This window comes from Ovis aries, chromosome 22, assembly GCF_016772045.2.
Source record: "Ovis aries strain OAR_USU_Benz2616 breed Rambouillet chromosome 22, ARS-UI_Ramb_v3.0, whole genome shotgun sequence".
In the NCBI taxonomy this organism is placed as follows: Eukaryota; Metazoa; Chordata; class Mammalia; order Artiodactyla; family Bovidae; genus Ovis; species Ovis aries.
The window spans coordinates 9,815,085-9,832,390 of NC_056075.1; the positions used below are offsets into that span (position 1 = coordinate 9,815,085).

A 17,306-nucleotide genomic window follows, 5' to 3' on the forward strand; every position below is an offset into this window, starting at 1 on the left:
ACAGAACTGATTCAAATGAATTCTTTTTAACGGCTGAGTAGATGAATGGATAAGAAAGCTGTGGTACATATACACAATGGACATTCTCTTAAAAGCAATTTTCTAAATGACTTTAAGAGGCTGGTGGGCTTACCTCTCTCCTGCTCTCTTGCTTATCATGGATGGCTGAGTCCCAGATTAAGCAGAGTTGCTCAAATACCCCATTGGCTGACCTCGAGGAACAGTGTCAGGGCTAGGGAGGCCCAGATTCCTCAGGACCCCGTGCAAGCCTGACAGTTCCTTAGATTGTTTGCCAAAGTCTGCTGCAGGGTGAATGTGGCTCCGAGTGGGACTTGAGCCCCCCACCCCCCACAAACAAGCTATCTAAGTAAACACAGTGCCTTTGGTATGCAAATGACATTTCAAGGAGGTCTCCCAGCTCTTCCTCCAGAGCAAGCTGCTGCTTCTAAAAGCTCTAAGCGCAGAACTGACAGAATTCTGCTTCAGAGATGAGTCATATGGCTATTGCCTGAGGATGCATGCAACTGCTTTGTGGTGGGGTTGCTCACTCTCAAGACCTGAGGACTCCACTGTATGTCTAGAACTCTCTCTGACCTCTTCATGTAGGGCGAGAGGTGAGACAGACAGAGGAAAATAAGATGGGGGTCAAGTCACTAGCTTTATTTTCCAGCTTTAATTCCTGTTCCTTCTTGTTCTTTTGCCTTTTTAAACATGTAGCAACAGTCAGAAGGTGGGGGGGGAAAGCCTATTAAAATGTTCAGACGCCTTTTGGAAAAAAAATTAAATTTCCCCATTTTCTAAATTTAAAAAGTGTCTTACCCTTCCTTGAGATTCTGTTCAGTTGCACACATGCCATGTAATAGAAGGAGCATCAGATTTAGTCTGGGAAAGTCCTGGCTTGGTCCTAGTTAGAGATGTGATTTTACCTTCATTTGGTCACTATTTTATTAGTTGTAGAAAGGTGATTTAAACCTATCTCACTGGATTTTGGGGAGAATTAAATGAGATAATGTCTACTAAGACCCTGGTGGAGGCCCTATACAGTAGGCACTTACAGATACAGAGCCAATATTATTAGCCTGGAGAGAGAACTGAACATTTTTCCTCTAAGGATACTCCCTTTTCTGGGTTTCAAATGGACAGGAAGCATTATTAATATTGCCGATGATATTTTACCCAAATCTTGTGATTTTGTACATTCTGTCCTTTCTGTGAAAAGGCCTACTCACTTAGAACAAAAAGAAGCTACTCTTATTTACTCCTGGAAGAAAAAGAAAGCCTTTAATCAAGCTAGCAAACAGTGATTAAGGATCCAAACGACTTCTACATAAGTGTTAACACTTATGTACAAACACTACATAAGTGTTAACAATAAGTTATTGTAACACAGTCTTGCTTCTCATTCACTCTCCAGACAGTCCCTACATCTTCAAAAAGTTGTCCATCAGTTCAGTTCAGTTCAGTCACTCAGTCGTGTCCGACTCTTTGCGACCCCATGAATCGCAGCACACCAGGCCTCCCTGTCCATCACCGTCTCCCGGAGTTCACTCAGACTCATGTCCATCGAGTCCGTGATGCCATCCAGCCATCTAGAATGGACTGGTTGGATCTCCTTGCAGTCCAAGGGACTCTCAAGAGTCTTCTCCAACACCACACTTCAAAAGCATCAATTCTTCAGCGCTCAGCCTTCTTCACAGTCCAACTCTCACATCCATACATGACCACACAAAAACCATAGTCTTGACTAGACGGACCTTAGTCGGCAAAGTTGTCCGTATTTACTGCCATCTCCTGACACTGTGCTGGCCACACACATTTGGAGTTATGAAGTAGTCTCCTAATTAGAACCTCTGCTTCCAATCGCTCTCCATTCTAATCCATATTGCATCTGATACTATATGTATACTCCTTTGCTCCCATTACACATGAGACTAACCAAGATCTCTGAAAAACAGTATATATGAACACATATATATGGAATCTAGGAAAATGGTACTGATGAAGCTATTGGCAGGGCAGGAATAGAGACTGACACAGACGGTGGACATGTGGACACAGGGGCTGAAGGTGAGCGTGGACCGAATCGGGAGAGTAGCAGCGACATTTATACACAGCCACGTGCGAAAGGGAAAGCTGGTGAGACACTGCTGCACGGCACAGGGAGCTCGGCTTGCTGCTCTGTAGTGACCTAGAGAGTAGAATGGGGTGGTAGGATGGAGGCTGAAGAGGAGGAGATATGTGTACAGATATAGCTGACATGAGAGATGTATGTTTGATCCCTGGGTTGGGAAGATCCCCTGGAGGAGAGCAAGGCAACCCACTCCAGTATTCTTGCCTGCAAGATCCCATGGACAGAGGAGCCTGGTGGGCTACAGTTCATAGTACTGCAAAGAGTCGAACATGACTGAAGCGACTTGGCATGCACGTACATATTCCCTGTATCTAATCTTGCTTCCTGCTAACACTGCCTTATTCAATGCACTCATGATTTTAAAACTGTCTTATGTTGAAGGATGGGGCATATGAATTAGAAGCCTAGAAGAAAAAAGTAGTTTCCAAGAGGTACATAATTTTACTTCAGACAGTTACCATTTCAAAACCAATCTATGGCACCTAGCAAATCACTAAAAATATATACGGCCTTTCAGTATTTCTTTCAAGGATTTGGAAATGCAGTTTTCTGATGGCCTGGATTTCCTTTAATGGAACATCTGCTGTGGAAGTGTGCTGTTTCCCTATACTTTCTTCCAGATATCCGGAAATTCTGAGGATTAACTAATTTAAGCTTCATCAGGGTGTTCTGTTTACTAATTGTGACTAAATGGCAGGACATATAGCTGATGTTTGATTTGAAAGTGTTCATATTTCATAATTCATCTTTCCTTAAGTGAAACACTTGATAGAAATCCAACAAAAAATAAGATAAAAAAGGCAAATAAAAGAATCAGTTCTGTTTTCTTCCGTCATGGCTGGTTTCCCAAATGGATAGATTTTTATAAAGGGACTACTTTTCAAAATGCCAGGAGCTTTGGTAATAAATCCAGAATGACTGAATATCAATTCTAAGGTAAGACATTTTATTCTTTTCATACTTCTAGACCGTTTTATGGAAATCTAATTTCTTTTTTTTTCTGATGACCCTAAGTTGTAAGAAGGTGGCATGATCAGACTTGCCTTGAGCGCACATTAACCCTACACATAAGCTAACAAGCAACCTGTCAGCGTTTTCCAGATCTCCTATGTCATAAGGACATGCTCTAGTTATTTGGACCCAGAAATATTATTAATAGACATGTGGTGCAAGCAGCGCTCTTAACACTGCTTTAGAAACTAATTTCTTGGAAATGGACAAAGACTGACTTTGTTAACGTTAATTACTTAGTATTTACCACATCTGAAGAAACATTGATTGAGAGAGTTGCTTTATTGAATAAGGCATGTGATGCTGAGACTATGGATTTAAGAGTCTCCTGAAATTAGCATGGCTTTTAATTGTAATAGATTTAAGTCGGATATAACAATTTCAAACTGAGACTTCTATGTAAATGGTGACAAAGCCTACTGCTAGAGTGAAAGGAATTGAATTGACTGCACTGGCAATCTTGGTATTTTCCTGTTAAACGTTATTTGTTGCTCAGTCAGTTTTCAGTCAGTTGGGCAGTGCATTCATATTGCACATTCTCCTCAAGTCCTTGGGTTCCTGTATTGTGAACTGCTGCGATTACAGTGCTGCACACAGCAGGTATGGAGCCTTCCCCTGGAAATACTCTCAGTTATCCATTATAGGACAATGCAGGATCAAGAGCACGGCTTGGTACCATGGCAAAGAGTATGGGCTCTTAAGCCAGATGGCCTGGTTTTGAATCTGGCTTGACCATTCACTAAATGTGTGACCTCAGGCCAATTACCTATCCCACCTGTGTCTGTTTTCTCATCTGTCATGCAAGGTCTTGCCTTAACACCCTTCCTCCTGCTTTGCCCACCCATCTTCTCCTTTACCCTCTTTTATTTCAAGCCGTAACTTGCCACCTGGCACGTATGTGTTTGTCTATTTGTTCACTTTCTGATCCCCTCCAATGGAATTGAAGGTCTGTGAGCGCAAGAACCTAGTCTCATTCACCCAATACATGTAATCGTGCTTGACACACAACAAAGCAATCTATAGTAAGTTGATGGAGAGCTGAATGAATGGATGAATGGATGGACAATGGAGATAGAAGTCTCCAAATTGGGCAAAATGTCAATTTTCTCTGATGCTCCTGGAAGACTGACAATAGTGAGAAGAAGAAGGAAAAATAAAAACTGGAAGTTTATCACAGGAATAAAAGAAATAATCCAGGAATGGGAAGAAAGAGAGCTCGATACTAGTGAATAGAAGAAAGGTCTAGGTAGTGTTAAATTAGTTTCATGGAAACGCATGAGCAGTGAGTCTGTCAGATGCAGGCCACAAGAAAGGCAGTGTGCCAAATTGAACTGAGGTAGAGGCTCATTGGAGGAGATGGCTTCATGCCTAGCTGATGATTTGGGGCAGCCCACACCAGTCATAAAGTGTTCTGTCAGATCCTAAAACAAACGGGACATTATTCTTTCCTCGGAGGATATATAATCAAAGGCAAATGTTAATAAGGTGATGAATGAAGGAAGCTGCTGATCTAGTTCCATACAATGCTGACACATTACCCAGGTGGTAACATTCAGACAATGAATAGATATAAACAAATTTAATGCATAAATGCAGAGTAAGGAAAATGCATGGCACCAGATGCTCTTGGCCACTGAGGCAGAAGAAGTGCTTAGTGTCAAAGACAACCTTGGTCCTTGTCACGAGATCAGCTGTCGTTGTGGCTGCTCTGAGACTTGGAGCAATGGTTGGTAATGCTTTTCCCTTCATCTTCATTTGAGACTCACTTATCAGGATTTAAAATATAAACAATTGGACTTCCCTGGTGGTCCAGGGGTTAAGACTCTGCACTTCCAATGCAGGGGACCCAGGTTTGATCCCTGGACAAGGAACTAGATCCCACATGCTGCAATGAAAACCCAGCACAGCCAAATAAATAAATACTTAAAAATAATAAAATAAAATATGAACAAGAACTTATATGACCGTCCAGCATCCTGCTCATTTACAATACTTTACACTGCTTTGGATTTGGTAGCTCCATATATTGTGATAATCAGGATGCTCAAATACATTGCCACACGGTAAATCTGGGTAATATCCGCGCCACAGTCATTAGCACCATGTTCCTGAAAGGTATGAAGAGGAGGCGGGAACTCTGCACATAACACTTCACCCCCGTCTACACCTTCCCCACACTTCTTCAGAACAGATGGCAGAGAGGCATTAGTTGTCTCATGTTTTGTTTTGAAATGTTTCATTGTAAAATAAACAATTCTGCAGTAGAGTTTTTATTTGTTAGCATATGCAACTAGACTTAAAGTTAAATGCTGTTATCCCACTACCCTTGACCTAAAGCATGAATCAAAAAATAAAAATAAAAATAAAGCATAGAATCAAAAGGAATGAATGAAGCCGAAACCCTACCTGCAACTTAGATCTTTGTCCTGATGTGTTTCAGCACACAGAATCTCCCTATTCACCCATAAACTATGTTTTCATTGTGTTGTGTTTAGTTTTATTTTTCATTGCTATTTGTTTAAGATGGTATAGACCAAGTCACCCTAGTAACAATTATTATTGTTATTGCACCATGGGGGAGGTGCAGTGCTAGGCATAAAAGTGTAAGGTCACTGCTTTCAAGGGATTTAAAATCTGGTTAAGTATTTTTCATGGAAAATTATAACTAAAAACACTCAACAGTACATACTAAGTGACAGCTATTGGTTTAGACAACAGCTGTAGTTGTAGGTCAGGAGAAGGTGAAATGACACACACACAGAATAGAGAAGGAAATGTTTACGCGAGATGTGAGTTGAGATTCAGATAGGTGGACAAGCAGACAAAGGCATTCCAAAAAGAAAGGGCAGTGAGAGCAAAGGCACTGAGACAGGAAAAGATGAATTATGTTGGGGGCATAGACAATGAACTATGGCAGGAATGGTGGTGCTAGAGAGGCAGAAAGTCCCCAGATAGAATGCACGAGAGTTTCCCCCCAAATTTAAAAGTTTCAGGATTATCTCAAAACTTACTTGGAGGTTTACTCTGTTGCTGAACAGAAAGCCAGTGTACTATACTTCAAATATGACTCCATTCACTCATTCAGTTATGCAGCAGTCTGCGGAGCCTTCCTGCGTATGCATTAGGTGCTAGAGATACAATAAAGTTAGGGTATGGTCCTTTGACCTCAAGAAGATGACAGTTTAATGTGGAATACAGAGAAATACTTGTGAATTACAATCCAGTTTGAAAGTCATAGCCATGTCAAAATTGGAGTACCTTTGGTCTTTCACAAAAGCCCTGCTTTAATGAACCCTCATGAGAATAATGAAGAAGTCGAGGGAGGGAGGGGCTCATGTATAATAATGAGTCCCTTCAGTACTGCAACACAGGACAACCGTATTGACAATACATGGGACTGATATGCTGTAAGTAGATAATACTTTGCCCTTCTTCTTTTAGTATTGGGAAAAAAGAAAAAAAAAAGGAGATCGGGGGGAAAATAATCACAATAGAAGGTCAGGACCCCAAAATAAACAGGTGCTTTCAGAAGAGAAAAAAATGAATACATTTTGTTATTTCTAATCATAGTTACAGCTTATAGAATACACATTACAGTACTTTTCCGGCACTCTTCTAGGTGTTTCACATATATTAACACAATTATCACAATATCTCAGACAAGTATTTGTGCCCCAAGCACAAAGTCAGGAAGAGAAGGAGCTAGGGTTCAAACAATGGTGGTACAGGGGAAGGGGGGTCTTCAGAAAGATGTCAAATAAAGACCATTTAAATCTGAGGAAACTTAGAATGGGTGGAATGAACTGATATGAGAATCCACATTTTTGTTCTGTTTTTGTATTTTTCCATTTTATAAGACTGTGAAAGTGTTAGTCGCTCAGCTGTGCCCAGCTCTTTGAGACCCCACTGACTACAGCCCCCTAGGCTTCTCCATCCATGGGATTTTCCAGGTAAGAAAACTGGAGTGGGTTGCTATTTCCTTCTCCAGAGCATCTTCCCGACTCAGGGATTGAACCCAGGTCTCCTGCATTACGGGCAGAATCTTTACCTTCTGAGCCACCAAGGAAGCTGGCAGAAGACTGTAGTAGAATGAAATGTAAAGAGGGAATGGTCTCTTTTAGATAAATAATAATGGTATTGAATACTGACTGACCATCTATCTGTATGTACCTGGTACTCCACACAGGTACCATTATTATTCCCATTTTACTCTACCACCAACAGAAAAAATTGAAGAGACTCCTATTAGAAAGAAAGAAGTTTGTTTGGTCTTTATCACAACCTACACAGTCAGCAAGTGCTGGAATTTAGATGTGTCTGACAAATCTTTACCATCACTGCTGCTGCTGCTGCTGCCAAGTCGCTTCAGTCGTGTCCGACTCTGTGTGACCCCATAGACGGCAGCCCATGAGGCTCCCCCGTCCCTGGGAATCTCCAGGCAAGAACACTGGAGTGGGTTGCCATTTCCTTCTCCAATGCATGAAAGTGGAAAGTGAAAGTGAAGTCGTTCAGTCATGTCCGACTCTGTGCTACCCCATAGACGGCAACCCACCAGGCTCCTCTGTCCATGGGATTTTCCAGGCAAGAGTACTGGAGTGGGGTGCCATTGCCTTCTCCGTGGGTTTGCCTTTCTTCCACTAATCTATTAGGATCCAAAAGTTCTGCTAGACTGGAGTGGAGTTAGGGAATGGCACTGTGGGGATAAAGCTGTATTTCTTTGACAAGGTAGCTGGCTCTTCATGGCATTTTGGAACCAGAAAAACTATCTGGGAACCATTAGGGACAATCCATTCCTGTCTACCAAAAGTGTGGAAAACTGTGGATCTCTTTCCAATAACCAATATTTAAATATTTATTTATGAACTATTCTTTCTCTTAAAATGAGAAATTTTATCTACGTGACACATCTTAAGTTAAAAGGTACAGAAACAGAACTGAGAATCACATCTTCCTTCAGATTCCAAAGTAGAGAACCATAATCATCAGAAGTACAGGATTTGGAGGTTACACTATTTCTGTTAAATTTCTGATGGCCAAATAAGAATTTATTTACTGTTTGATCCAAATAAAGATATGTACATCAACAAAGGTATAGAACAGAGAGAAATTAGTCATCTTCTTAAATTTAATAAGGGGAAAGTTAAAAATGATGCTTATTAGACGTCTTCTATATGTCTGTTATTTTACATATTTTACAGTGACTCATTTGGTTCTAACAATGACCTGTGTATTGTGATCTACTTTTATATACGAAACACTTGAACTTCGGTGTGGTTAAGTAAATCAAACCATTAACAAGTGGCAGAGGCAAGGTAGACAGACCTAGCTCTCTCTCTTTCTCTCTTTAACTATGTTGGCCTGTACTAGAAGAGAAAAGAAACCAACTCTTTGCTTCTGCAAGAATTGTTATAAAGATTAAAAACATCCTCAACAATAGGAAAAGAAGAGAGGTTTATAGGCAGAAATAATGCAAATGAAAAAGAACAAAAACCTTTGCTTGAGCTGGACAAAACATGTATATGGGGCACTTGAAGTCAAGTATTTTACTTCCAATCATAATTTTCCAACCTCTTGCTCCACTTGTTTCTCCAGGTGCCATACAAGTATGATACTAAATTTGTTTTTCAAGGGAAAGGACTAGGACTATTACTAATAAGAAAATATGTTTTTGCATTTCTTTGGATAGCTTTATAAAATGTGTTCCCACTTCCAAAAGGTTGCAAAGAGTCAGACATGACTGGGTGTGCACGTGTGAGCATGCACACACATACACGCACACACATAATATGAAAGGCTCACTTTCTATCTATGTACATTTCTCAAATATTGCCTTTTGCAATAAGTATACTGATCTAAATGTGAAACTGTTAATAATACTCTGCTTCAGCTTTCAAATGGCTTAATGATGTCTAGAAGCACAGTTGAAGAATAATCTGAATGAGACTGAGAAGACCACTCAAGTGGTTTTGACCCTTAGAGAGGATAGTGGGTGGATATTATCCTTTACACTTTGTACCATTCTCAGAGGACAGTCACAGATGTGTAAACAAATGTGAAAGAGAAATAAAGGGGACAGCCAGATTGCCAGAGATTCATTACTTTACCCCTGGGGTATGTGGCTATTACAGAACTGGGGCAAATGCCAAGAGCACTGAATTCAAAGGGAGGCTCCCTGAAGTGAGTCATCTATTTAGACAACATCAGAGGAATATTGGGTCAGATCCTACTGGGTGAAGAGGTTACACCGTGGGCATTTGGTAGTCACTTTGGGAATTACACTAATTTACGGCAATATGAATATAGAGTGGCAAAGTGTCATTAAAGGCTAAGGTAAATTTATTTCTATACAAAATAGAAAGGGCAGTAGGTCATGCATCTTTTCTCATTCGCCACACTTACAAACATGGATGGCAGCCATGATAGGCTTGAAATAAAGAATAAAGGACAGATATCTAGTTCACTACGTAATATCCTGGTGTCTTGAGAGAGCTGATGATGTCATTAGTCTTCTGTTTTAGCAAGAACTGGCTCTTTTTAAAAAATCATAGACCAACTTCCCATTCTGTATAGAGAGGCGAAATGAGACAGTTTTTCAACAACAAACAGATTCCAAGATCAAGGAACTTGTTAGAGTCTGGCCCTGCTACTTTCTAGCAATGGAACCTTGGGTAAGTAATTGAATCTTTGAGTCTCAGTTTAGTCATGTGTAAGAGGTGCATAATAAGAGTATCCTTTTTTTTTTTTTATAAAAGTTGCTATATAATTAGATGATATATAGAAAATCCATCTGTAACTTTAACAATGCTATACAAAAGTTAGGCATGCCTGCTATGTTTCAAACAAAAACGATTCAGGCAATATAAGTCAAGTTTCAGTTTCCTAAACAAGAATATTGAATGAATCTTGAGTTCAAGTTGATCTGTCTTGTAAGGACTAGGAAGGAAAAGGGTGGTTAGGGTCATTTGCTGAGCTCAAGTCCTATTCACTAATTCGTTCTTTTTATGGATTATGCTTACATTTAAATAATTGCATTAATCGTTCAATCATGTTTGACTCTCTGGGAACCCATGGACAGTAGTCTGCCAGAATCCTCTGTCCATGGGATTCTCCAGGCAAGAATAATGGAGTGATTATTCCCTTCTTCAGGGATCTTTCCGACCCAAGTATTGAACCTGGGTCTCCTACATTGCAGGCAGGTTCTTTATTGTCTGAACCACCAGGGAAGCCCATATCTAAGAAATCTTGGCCCAATTTCAGGCAAAGAACATTTCATGCAAATATGGGCACGATACAGGACAGAAATGGTACAGACCTAACAGAAGCAGAAGATATTAAGAAGAGGTGGCAAGAATACACAGAAGAACTATATAAAAAAGATCTTAATGACCTAGATAACCACCATGGTGTGATCACTCACCTAGAGCCGGACATCTTGGAATGTGAAGTCAAGAGGGCCTTAGGAAGCATCACTTTGAACAAAGCTAGTGGAGGTGATGGAATTCCGGCTGAGCTATTTCAAATCCTAAAAGATGATGCTGTGAAAGTGCTGCACTCAATATGCCAGCAAATTTGGAAAACACAGCAGTGGCCACAGGACTGGAAAAGGTCAGTTTTCATTCCAATCTCAAAGAAGGGCAATGCCAAAGAATGTTCAAACTACCACATAATTGCACTCATTTTTCACATGCTAGCAAAGTAATGCTCAAAATTCTCCAAGCCAGGCTTCAACAGTATGTGAATCAAGAACTTTCAGATGTTCAAGCTGGATTTAGAAAGGCAGAGGAACCAGAGATCAAATGGCCAATATCCACCAGATCATAGAAAAAGCAAGAGAATTCCAGAAAAACATCTACTTCTGCTTCAATGACTATGCCAAAGCCTTTGACTATGTGGACCACAACAAACTGTGGAAAATTTTTATATCAGACCATCTTACCTGCCTCCTGAGAAACCTGCAGGCAGGTCAAGAAGCAACAGGTAGAACTAGACATGGAACAATGGACTGGTTCCAAACTGGGAAAGGAGTACATCAAGGCTGTATATTGTTACCCTGCTTATTTAACTTATATGCAGAGTACATCACATGAAATGGTGGGCTGGATGAAGCACAGCTGGAATCAACATTGCTGGGAGAAATATCAATAACCTCAGATATGCAGATGACACCATCCTTATGACAGAAAGTGAAGAGGAACTAAAGAGCCTCTTGATGAAAGTAAAAGAGGAGAGTAAAAAAGCTGGCTTAAAACTCAACATTCAAATAACGAAGATCATGGTATCTGGGCCCATCACTTCATAGCAAATAGATGGGGAAACAATGGAAACAGTGACAGACTCTATTTTCTTGGGCTCCAAAATCACTGCAAATGGTGACTGTAGCCATGAAATTAAAAGATGCTTGCTCCTAGGAAGAAAAGCTATGACAAACCTAGACAATGTATTAAAAAGCAGAGGCATGACTTTGCCAACAAAGGTTAATCTTGTCAAAGCTATGGTTTTTCCAGTAGTCACGTATGGATGTGAGAGTTGCACCATAAAGAAGGGTAAATGCTAAAGAATTGATGCTTTTGAACTGTGGTGGTGGAGAAGACTCTTGAGAGTCCCTTGGACAGTAAGGAGATCAAACCTGTCCATCCTAAAGGAAATCAGTCCTGAATATTCTTTGGAAGGACTGATGCTGAAGCTAAAGCGCCAATACTTTGGCCACCTGATGTAAAGAGCCAACTCATTAGAAAAGACCCTGATATTTGGAAAGATTGAAGGCAGGAGGAGAAGGGGATGACAGAGGATGAGATGGTTGGATGGCATCATTGACTCAATGGACATGAGTTTGAGCAAGCTCTGGGAGATGGTGAAGGACAGGGAAGCCTGGAGTGCTGCAGTCCATGGGGTCTCAAAGAGCTGGGCACAACAATTTCAGGCCACAGATATTTTCCTTATATTTTCTTTTAATTATTGTAAATAATTTTAGGTTTTATATGTAGTTCTATAATCCACTTTGAGTTACTCTTTTATATATTTTGAGATACAGATCAGAGTTTTTTTCTTCTTAGTGTATAGACATCCAACAGATCCAGCACAACTTGTTGAAAAGATGATCTTTTCTCCACCCGAAGTGCTTTTGAATCCTTGTCAAAAATCAATTGTCTATATATATGTGGACCTTTTTCTATTTAGTTTTGTTGACAAGCTTTTGATTTTCATGCCTATGTCACACTGGTTTGGTTACTGTGGTTTTATGATAGTCTTGAAATCATGTAATATTAGCTCTTCAACTTCATTCTTTTCCCAAGTTGTTTTCATTATTCTACCGTTGCATTTACACATGAATTTCAGAATCAGTTTGTCCGTTTCCACCACAAATCCTAGGAAATTTGATTTGGACATTAAATCTATCAATCAATATGGGAAAAGCATCAAGTTTTCCAATCAATGAAAAAGACACCTCTTTATTTACTTCAATCTTTATGTCTGTCAGAAATGACTTATAGTTTTCAGTTTATGGGTCTTGCATATCATTTGTCAGATGTATCTCAAAGTATTTTCTTTTTAAAAATGCTACTGTACATGTATTATTTAATTTTCTAAAAAAACTGATTGCTTGCTGCTAGCATAAATACAATTAATTTTTGCATATGGATCTGTAGTCTGCAGTCTTGCTAATAAACTCTCTTACTCGCTTTCTGCTTTTGTAAATTTTATATTTTCTATCTAGATTATGTTATCTGTGAATAAAGGCAGTTTTTACCTTCCTTTCAAATCTTTATACTTCATATTTCTTTTTCTTATCTAATTGCACTGGCTAAACCCTGACTATAATGCTGAATAAAAGTGATGACAACAGTCATTTGGTCTTTTATTATGAAGTAAAAAACTGGTTGTAGGTTTTTCGTAGACACCATTATCAGATTGAGGAAGTTTTCTTCCTATTGCTGATAAGCCAAGAGTTTCTATTAAGAATGAATACTGAATTTTCCAAGCACATTGTTAAAAAAATTTTTTTTGCACCCATTGAACTGATCATAGATTTTTCAGAAGTTTATTAACATGGTGAATTGCATTGATTTTTTGCAAGTTAAACCAACCCTGCCTTCATGAGATAATACCCATTTGGTCATGATCCATTTATTAGAGTTGATTCCCTTTGCTATCATTTTGTTCAGAATTTTTGTTTCTTTGTTCATAGTACTAATGGTCTGTAGTTTTCTTGTAATGTCTTTGTGTGGTTTTGTCACTGGGGTAATAATGCTGGTCTCAGAATGAGTTAGAAACTCTTTCATCTACTTCAATTTTTTGAAAGAACTACATTGGATTTCTACTTATTTCTTATTGTTTAGTAGAATTTCTCCAGTGAAACTGTAGTGGGCCTGGGGTTTTCTTTGTGAGAAGGTTTTCAACTATTAACTCAAAAATTTTTAGTAGATCTAGGTTTATACAGGTTTTCTATTTCTTTTTGAGTGAGCTTTGGTAGTTTGTTTCTTTCAAGAAATTTGTCCATTTCATCTAGGTTGTCACCTTTATAGGTATAGCTGTTCATAATATCTCTTTATTATCCTTTTAATATCTGTAGAATCTGTACTGACAGTATCACTCTAATCACTGATATTGGTAATTTGTGTCTTTCCTGTTTTCATGACCAATCTGGCTAAAGATTTACTAATTTTTCTTTATCTTTGCACTGAACCAACTTTGGTTTAATTGATTTCTCATTGTCTTTGTTTCCCATTTCATCAGTTTCTACTTTGATCTTTATTATTTCCTTTCTTCTGCTTATTCAGTCACTAAGTTGTTTCCGACTCTCTTCTGCTAGCATTGGCTTTATTTGCTGTTTGTTTTCTAGCTTCTTAAAGTAGAAGCTGAGGTCACTAATTTTAGACCTCTAAAGACCTTTATTCTCTACCAACTTACTGCTATAAATTTCCTCCTAAACACTGTTTTAGTAGTACTTCACACATTCTGATGTATTATGTTTTCACACTCATTCAGTTGTGTATTGTATTTTCACATTCATACTTTATAATTTCCCTTTTGATTTTTCCCTTGATCCATGAACTATTCAGATTTGTGCTATGCAGTTTTCCAAATATTTGGAGATTTTTCAGAAATAGTTCTGTTACTGATTTTAATTTAATTCCACCATAGTAGTCAGAGAACATACTTTGAATTACTTGAATACTTTCAAATTTACTAAAAATATTTTAATGGCTCAGGATGGGGTCTATTTCAATAAATTTTCCATGTGCTTGTGAAAAGAATGCATTTTGCTGCTGTTCAGTGGAGTGTTCTGTAAGTTAAGCAGATAAAGTCGATTAACAAGCATTATTCAAGGGTACTATATCACTGATGTTTTAATTTCTTTTTCCATACATTATTGACAAAGGAGCATCAATATCTCTAACAATTACTGTGGATATCACCATTTCTCCCTGCAGCTCTATCAAGTTTGTTTTCTCCCTATGTATTTAGAAACTCATTAGATACATGTGCATTTAGGACTCTTTTGTCTTTGTGAACTTACTCCTTTATTGTTATGAAATGACCTTCTTTTTCCTGTTAATATTTTTTGCTCTGAAATCTACTGTTAATATAGCCATTCAGCTTGTTTTTCTTTTGATTAATGTTAGCATAGTATTTAGTTTTGATCCTTTTTACTTTATATATACATATAATATTTAAAGTATATTACTTTTTGGCAGCATATAGTTGTGCCTTGATTTTTTAAATTCAATATAACAATCTCTGCTTTTAATTAAGGCATTTAAACCATTTATATTTAATGTCATAATTGACATGGTTTGATTTAGGTCTATCACTTGCTATTTGTTTTTTGTTTTTCCCATTTGTTCTTTGTCTTATTTTCTCTCTTTTCTTTTGGATTAAATGCATTTTTTTTTTTATGATTCCTGTTTCATTTCTATTGTTGGATTATGGACTATAACTCTTGGTTTGGTTATTTTAGGGGCTGTAATGCATTTTTTAAAGTCAAAAGTTTTCCATTCAAATACCAAGGAGTATATAAATCTGAAACCCTTTAAAAAGTCTGTGGTTATGTGTTTTGTCTTTTTTTTTTTTTAAGAGGTACTGAAATGAATGGGCTGAAAAGATCAAGCTAAAATGAATGCCTGCAATTCATAATCTTTAAAATGGAGTCAAAATGCCAGAATACACTTTACTGCTTTTAAACCAAATTCACCATAGCCAGTACAGAGCCGAAGTGAGATTTTGGAACAAGCTGAAAATTCTTCTTTTTAAATAATATGTTGCTCTTAGTGATGCCATGCTGAATTTCTCGATAAGTTCTGAGTATTGGAAATTGTGCTTATCCAGACAAAATATTAATACCTGACACTGAAAATGAACTTAAAAGTTATGTTAATATAGTGGTGTGGTCACAGAAATGAAATTGTTATTTCAGTAATACAGGAGAAACACTAGATTCAATTTTATATGCCTTTGTAATTTTCTGTTGAACACAGCTGGGGGCAGAACTGAGAAATTCCAGGACCCTATGCTGGTCAGAGGATCCTAAGACCCATGTATTTACAATGTGAATGTCTCCATCTGAGAAATGGAAACTAGTATAGAAAACCCCCGTGGTCTGGACTTGTTCTTCTAAGTATTGCTAAAGAAGCAATTGGTGTGGCAGAAACATGGACATTTGGAGACAGACAACCGCCGTATGAGTGTTCCTTTCAGCACCACTTAATCTCTGCTTGTGCTATACAGGATAGATTACTTAATTTCTCAGAATATTTCCTTATTTTAATATCTACATATCATATTTTAGCTATAATCTAAATAATGCTTATTTTACAATGTTTTGGAGAGAATTGAAAGAGGAAACTTTGAAACAACTATGATTAATTAAACAATAGCAAATGTAAAGTTTCCACTTGGCCCTGCCATGTCATTCTTTCTGGAGTTATTAGTAGTTGTCCTCCACTCTTCCCCTGATGCTGGGATAGACTGAAGGCAGAAGGAGAAGAGGGTGACAGAGGATGAGATGGTTGAATGGCATCACCGATTCAATGGACACGAACTTGTGCAAACTCTGGGAGACAGTGAGGGACAGGGAAGCCTGGAGTGCTGCAGTCCATGGGGTCGTGAAGAGTCGGACACGACTGGGCGACTAACAACACCACCACCACCAAATGTAAAGCATTGTTTCTATTATTTACTTCCTTTTTTTGTATTAGAGCAAAACAGAAGTATAGCAGTAGGGATGTAATGAAGAAGATAAAATTCCTTCTTAGAATCCAGATATTCATATGGTATTGCTATTATTAGTTATCATTAAGAACAATAATTAATGAAGGGGTAAGTGAGGACTTAGATCAAACCTCTTTATTCAGCAGGGCAGTGGAATTTCTCTTGAGTGATGCCACTCATTGTTGATACTTAATGCTTTCCATTTTCGTACCCTCCCACCCTGAGTACAATGATCTAGGTGACAGTACCCAAATCAAAACAGTGTAATGCAGTGTTTTGCGATGGGGCCATGAAGAGTCAGATATGACTGAGCGACTGAACTGACTGACTGACTGAATGCAGTGTTTATAACTGTTTCATTACAGGCTCACCATTTTTGCTCCAGTTGACAATGATGGCCTCTTAGAAGTGGCTTCTTAAGAGAAGCTTGTGTTATTTGAAGTATCTACTAGCACTAATCAGCATGGTCTGCTAGACTCCCCAGTTGATTAGATTCTTCAGTAAACTTCTGATTTGTCAATGTTTTCTCTTTGACAAAGCTTGCTTTCTCTCTTTCATTTCTAAGCACATTGCAGAACTGCCTTAAAACAAAGATGCAAAACTTTTGGAGCATTGAGACCATATTGGAAATCTTTTGCAAACCTTAAGGGCTAATTCTTTGATATATACTTGCATAAAACAGCAATGCATTATTGAATGTAGTCATATCAAAAAAGGTCAGGCATTGCCATTTGCCATTTGTAATCTCCAATAAAGTAAGGGTGTGTGTGTGGCTGTGTATGTGTGTTAACAAGATGACTTTGAACAGGACCAAGGAAATGCAAGTAGTAAGGCTTAGTATAAAGGTGCCTAAAAGGTTGAGAATTATGAAAGTTGGGTTTTGCGCCAGGTTCTATTCTGTGAGGTCATAGAGTGCAGGGGCATAAAGTTTTTCTTTGCATCCTGAGCTCCAATT

The 17,306-nt window shown here is 38.4% G+C and overlaps 1 protein-coding gene and 1 non-coding gene across 7 annotated transcripts in view; one reads left to right on the forward strand and one right to left on the reverse strand.

The window, feature by feature from the left end:
- Positions 1-17,306, reverse strand: part of RNLS (renalase, FAD dependent amine oxidase) — a 363,618-nt gene that overhangs the window by 199,964 nt on the left and 146,348 nt on the right. The gene's annotated exons all lie outside the window — the stretch shown is intronic.
- TRNAG-UCC (transfer RNA glycine (anticodon UCC)) lies at positions 4,941-5,013 on the forward strand. Its single transcript has one exon. It is a non-coding gene; the product is annotated as a tRNA-Gly (tRNA).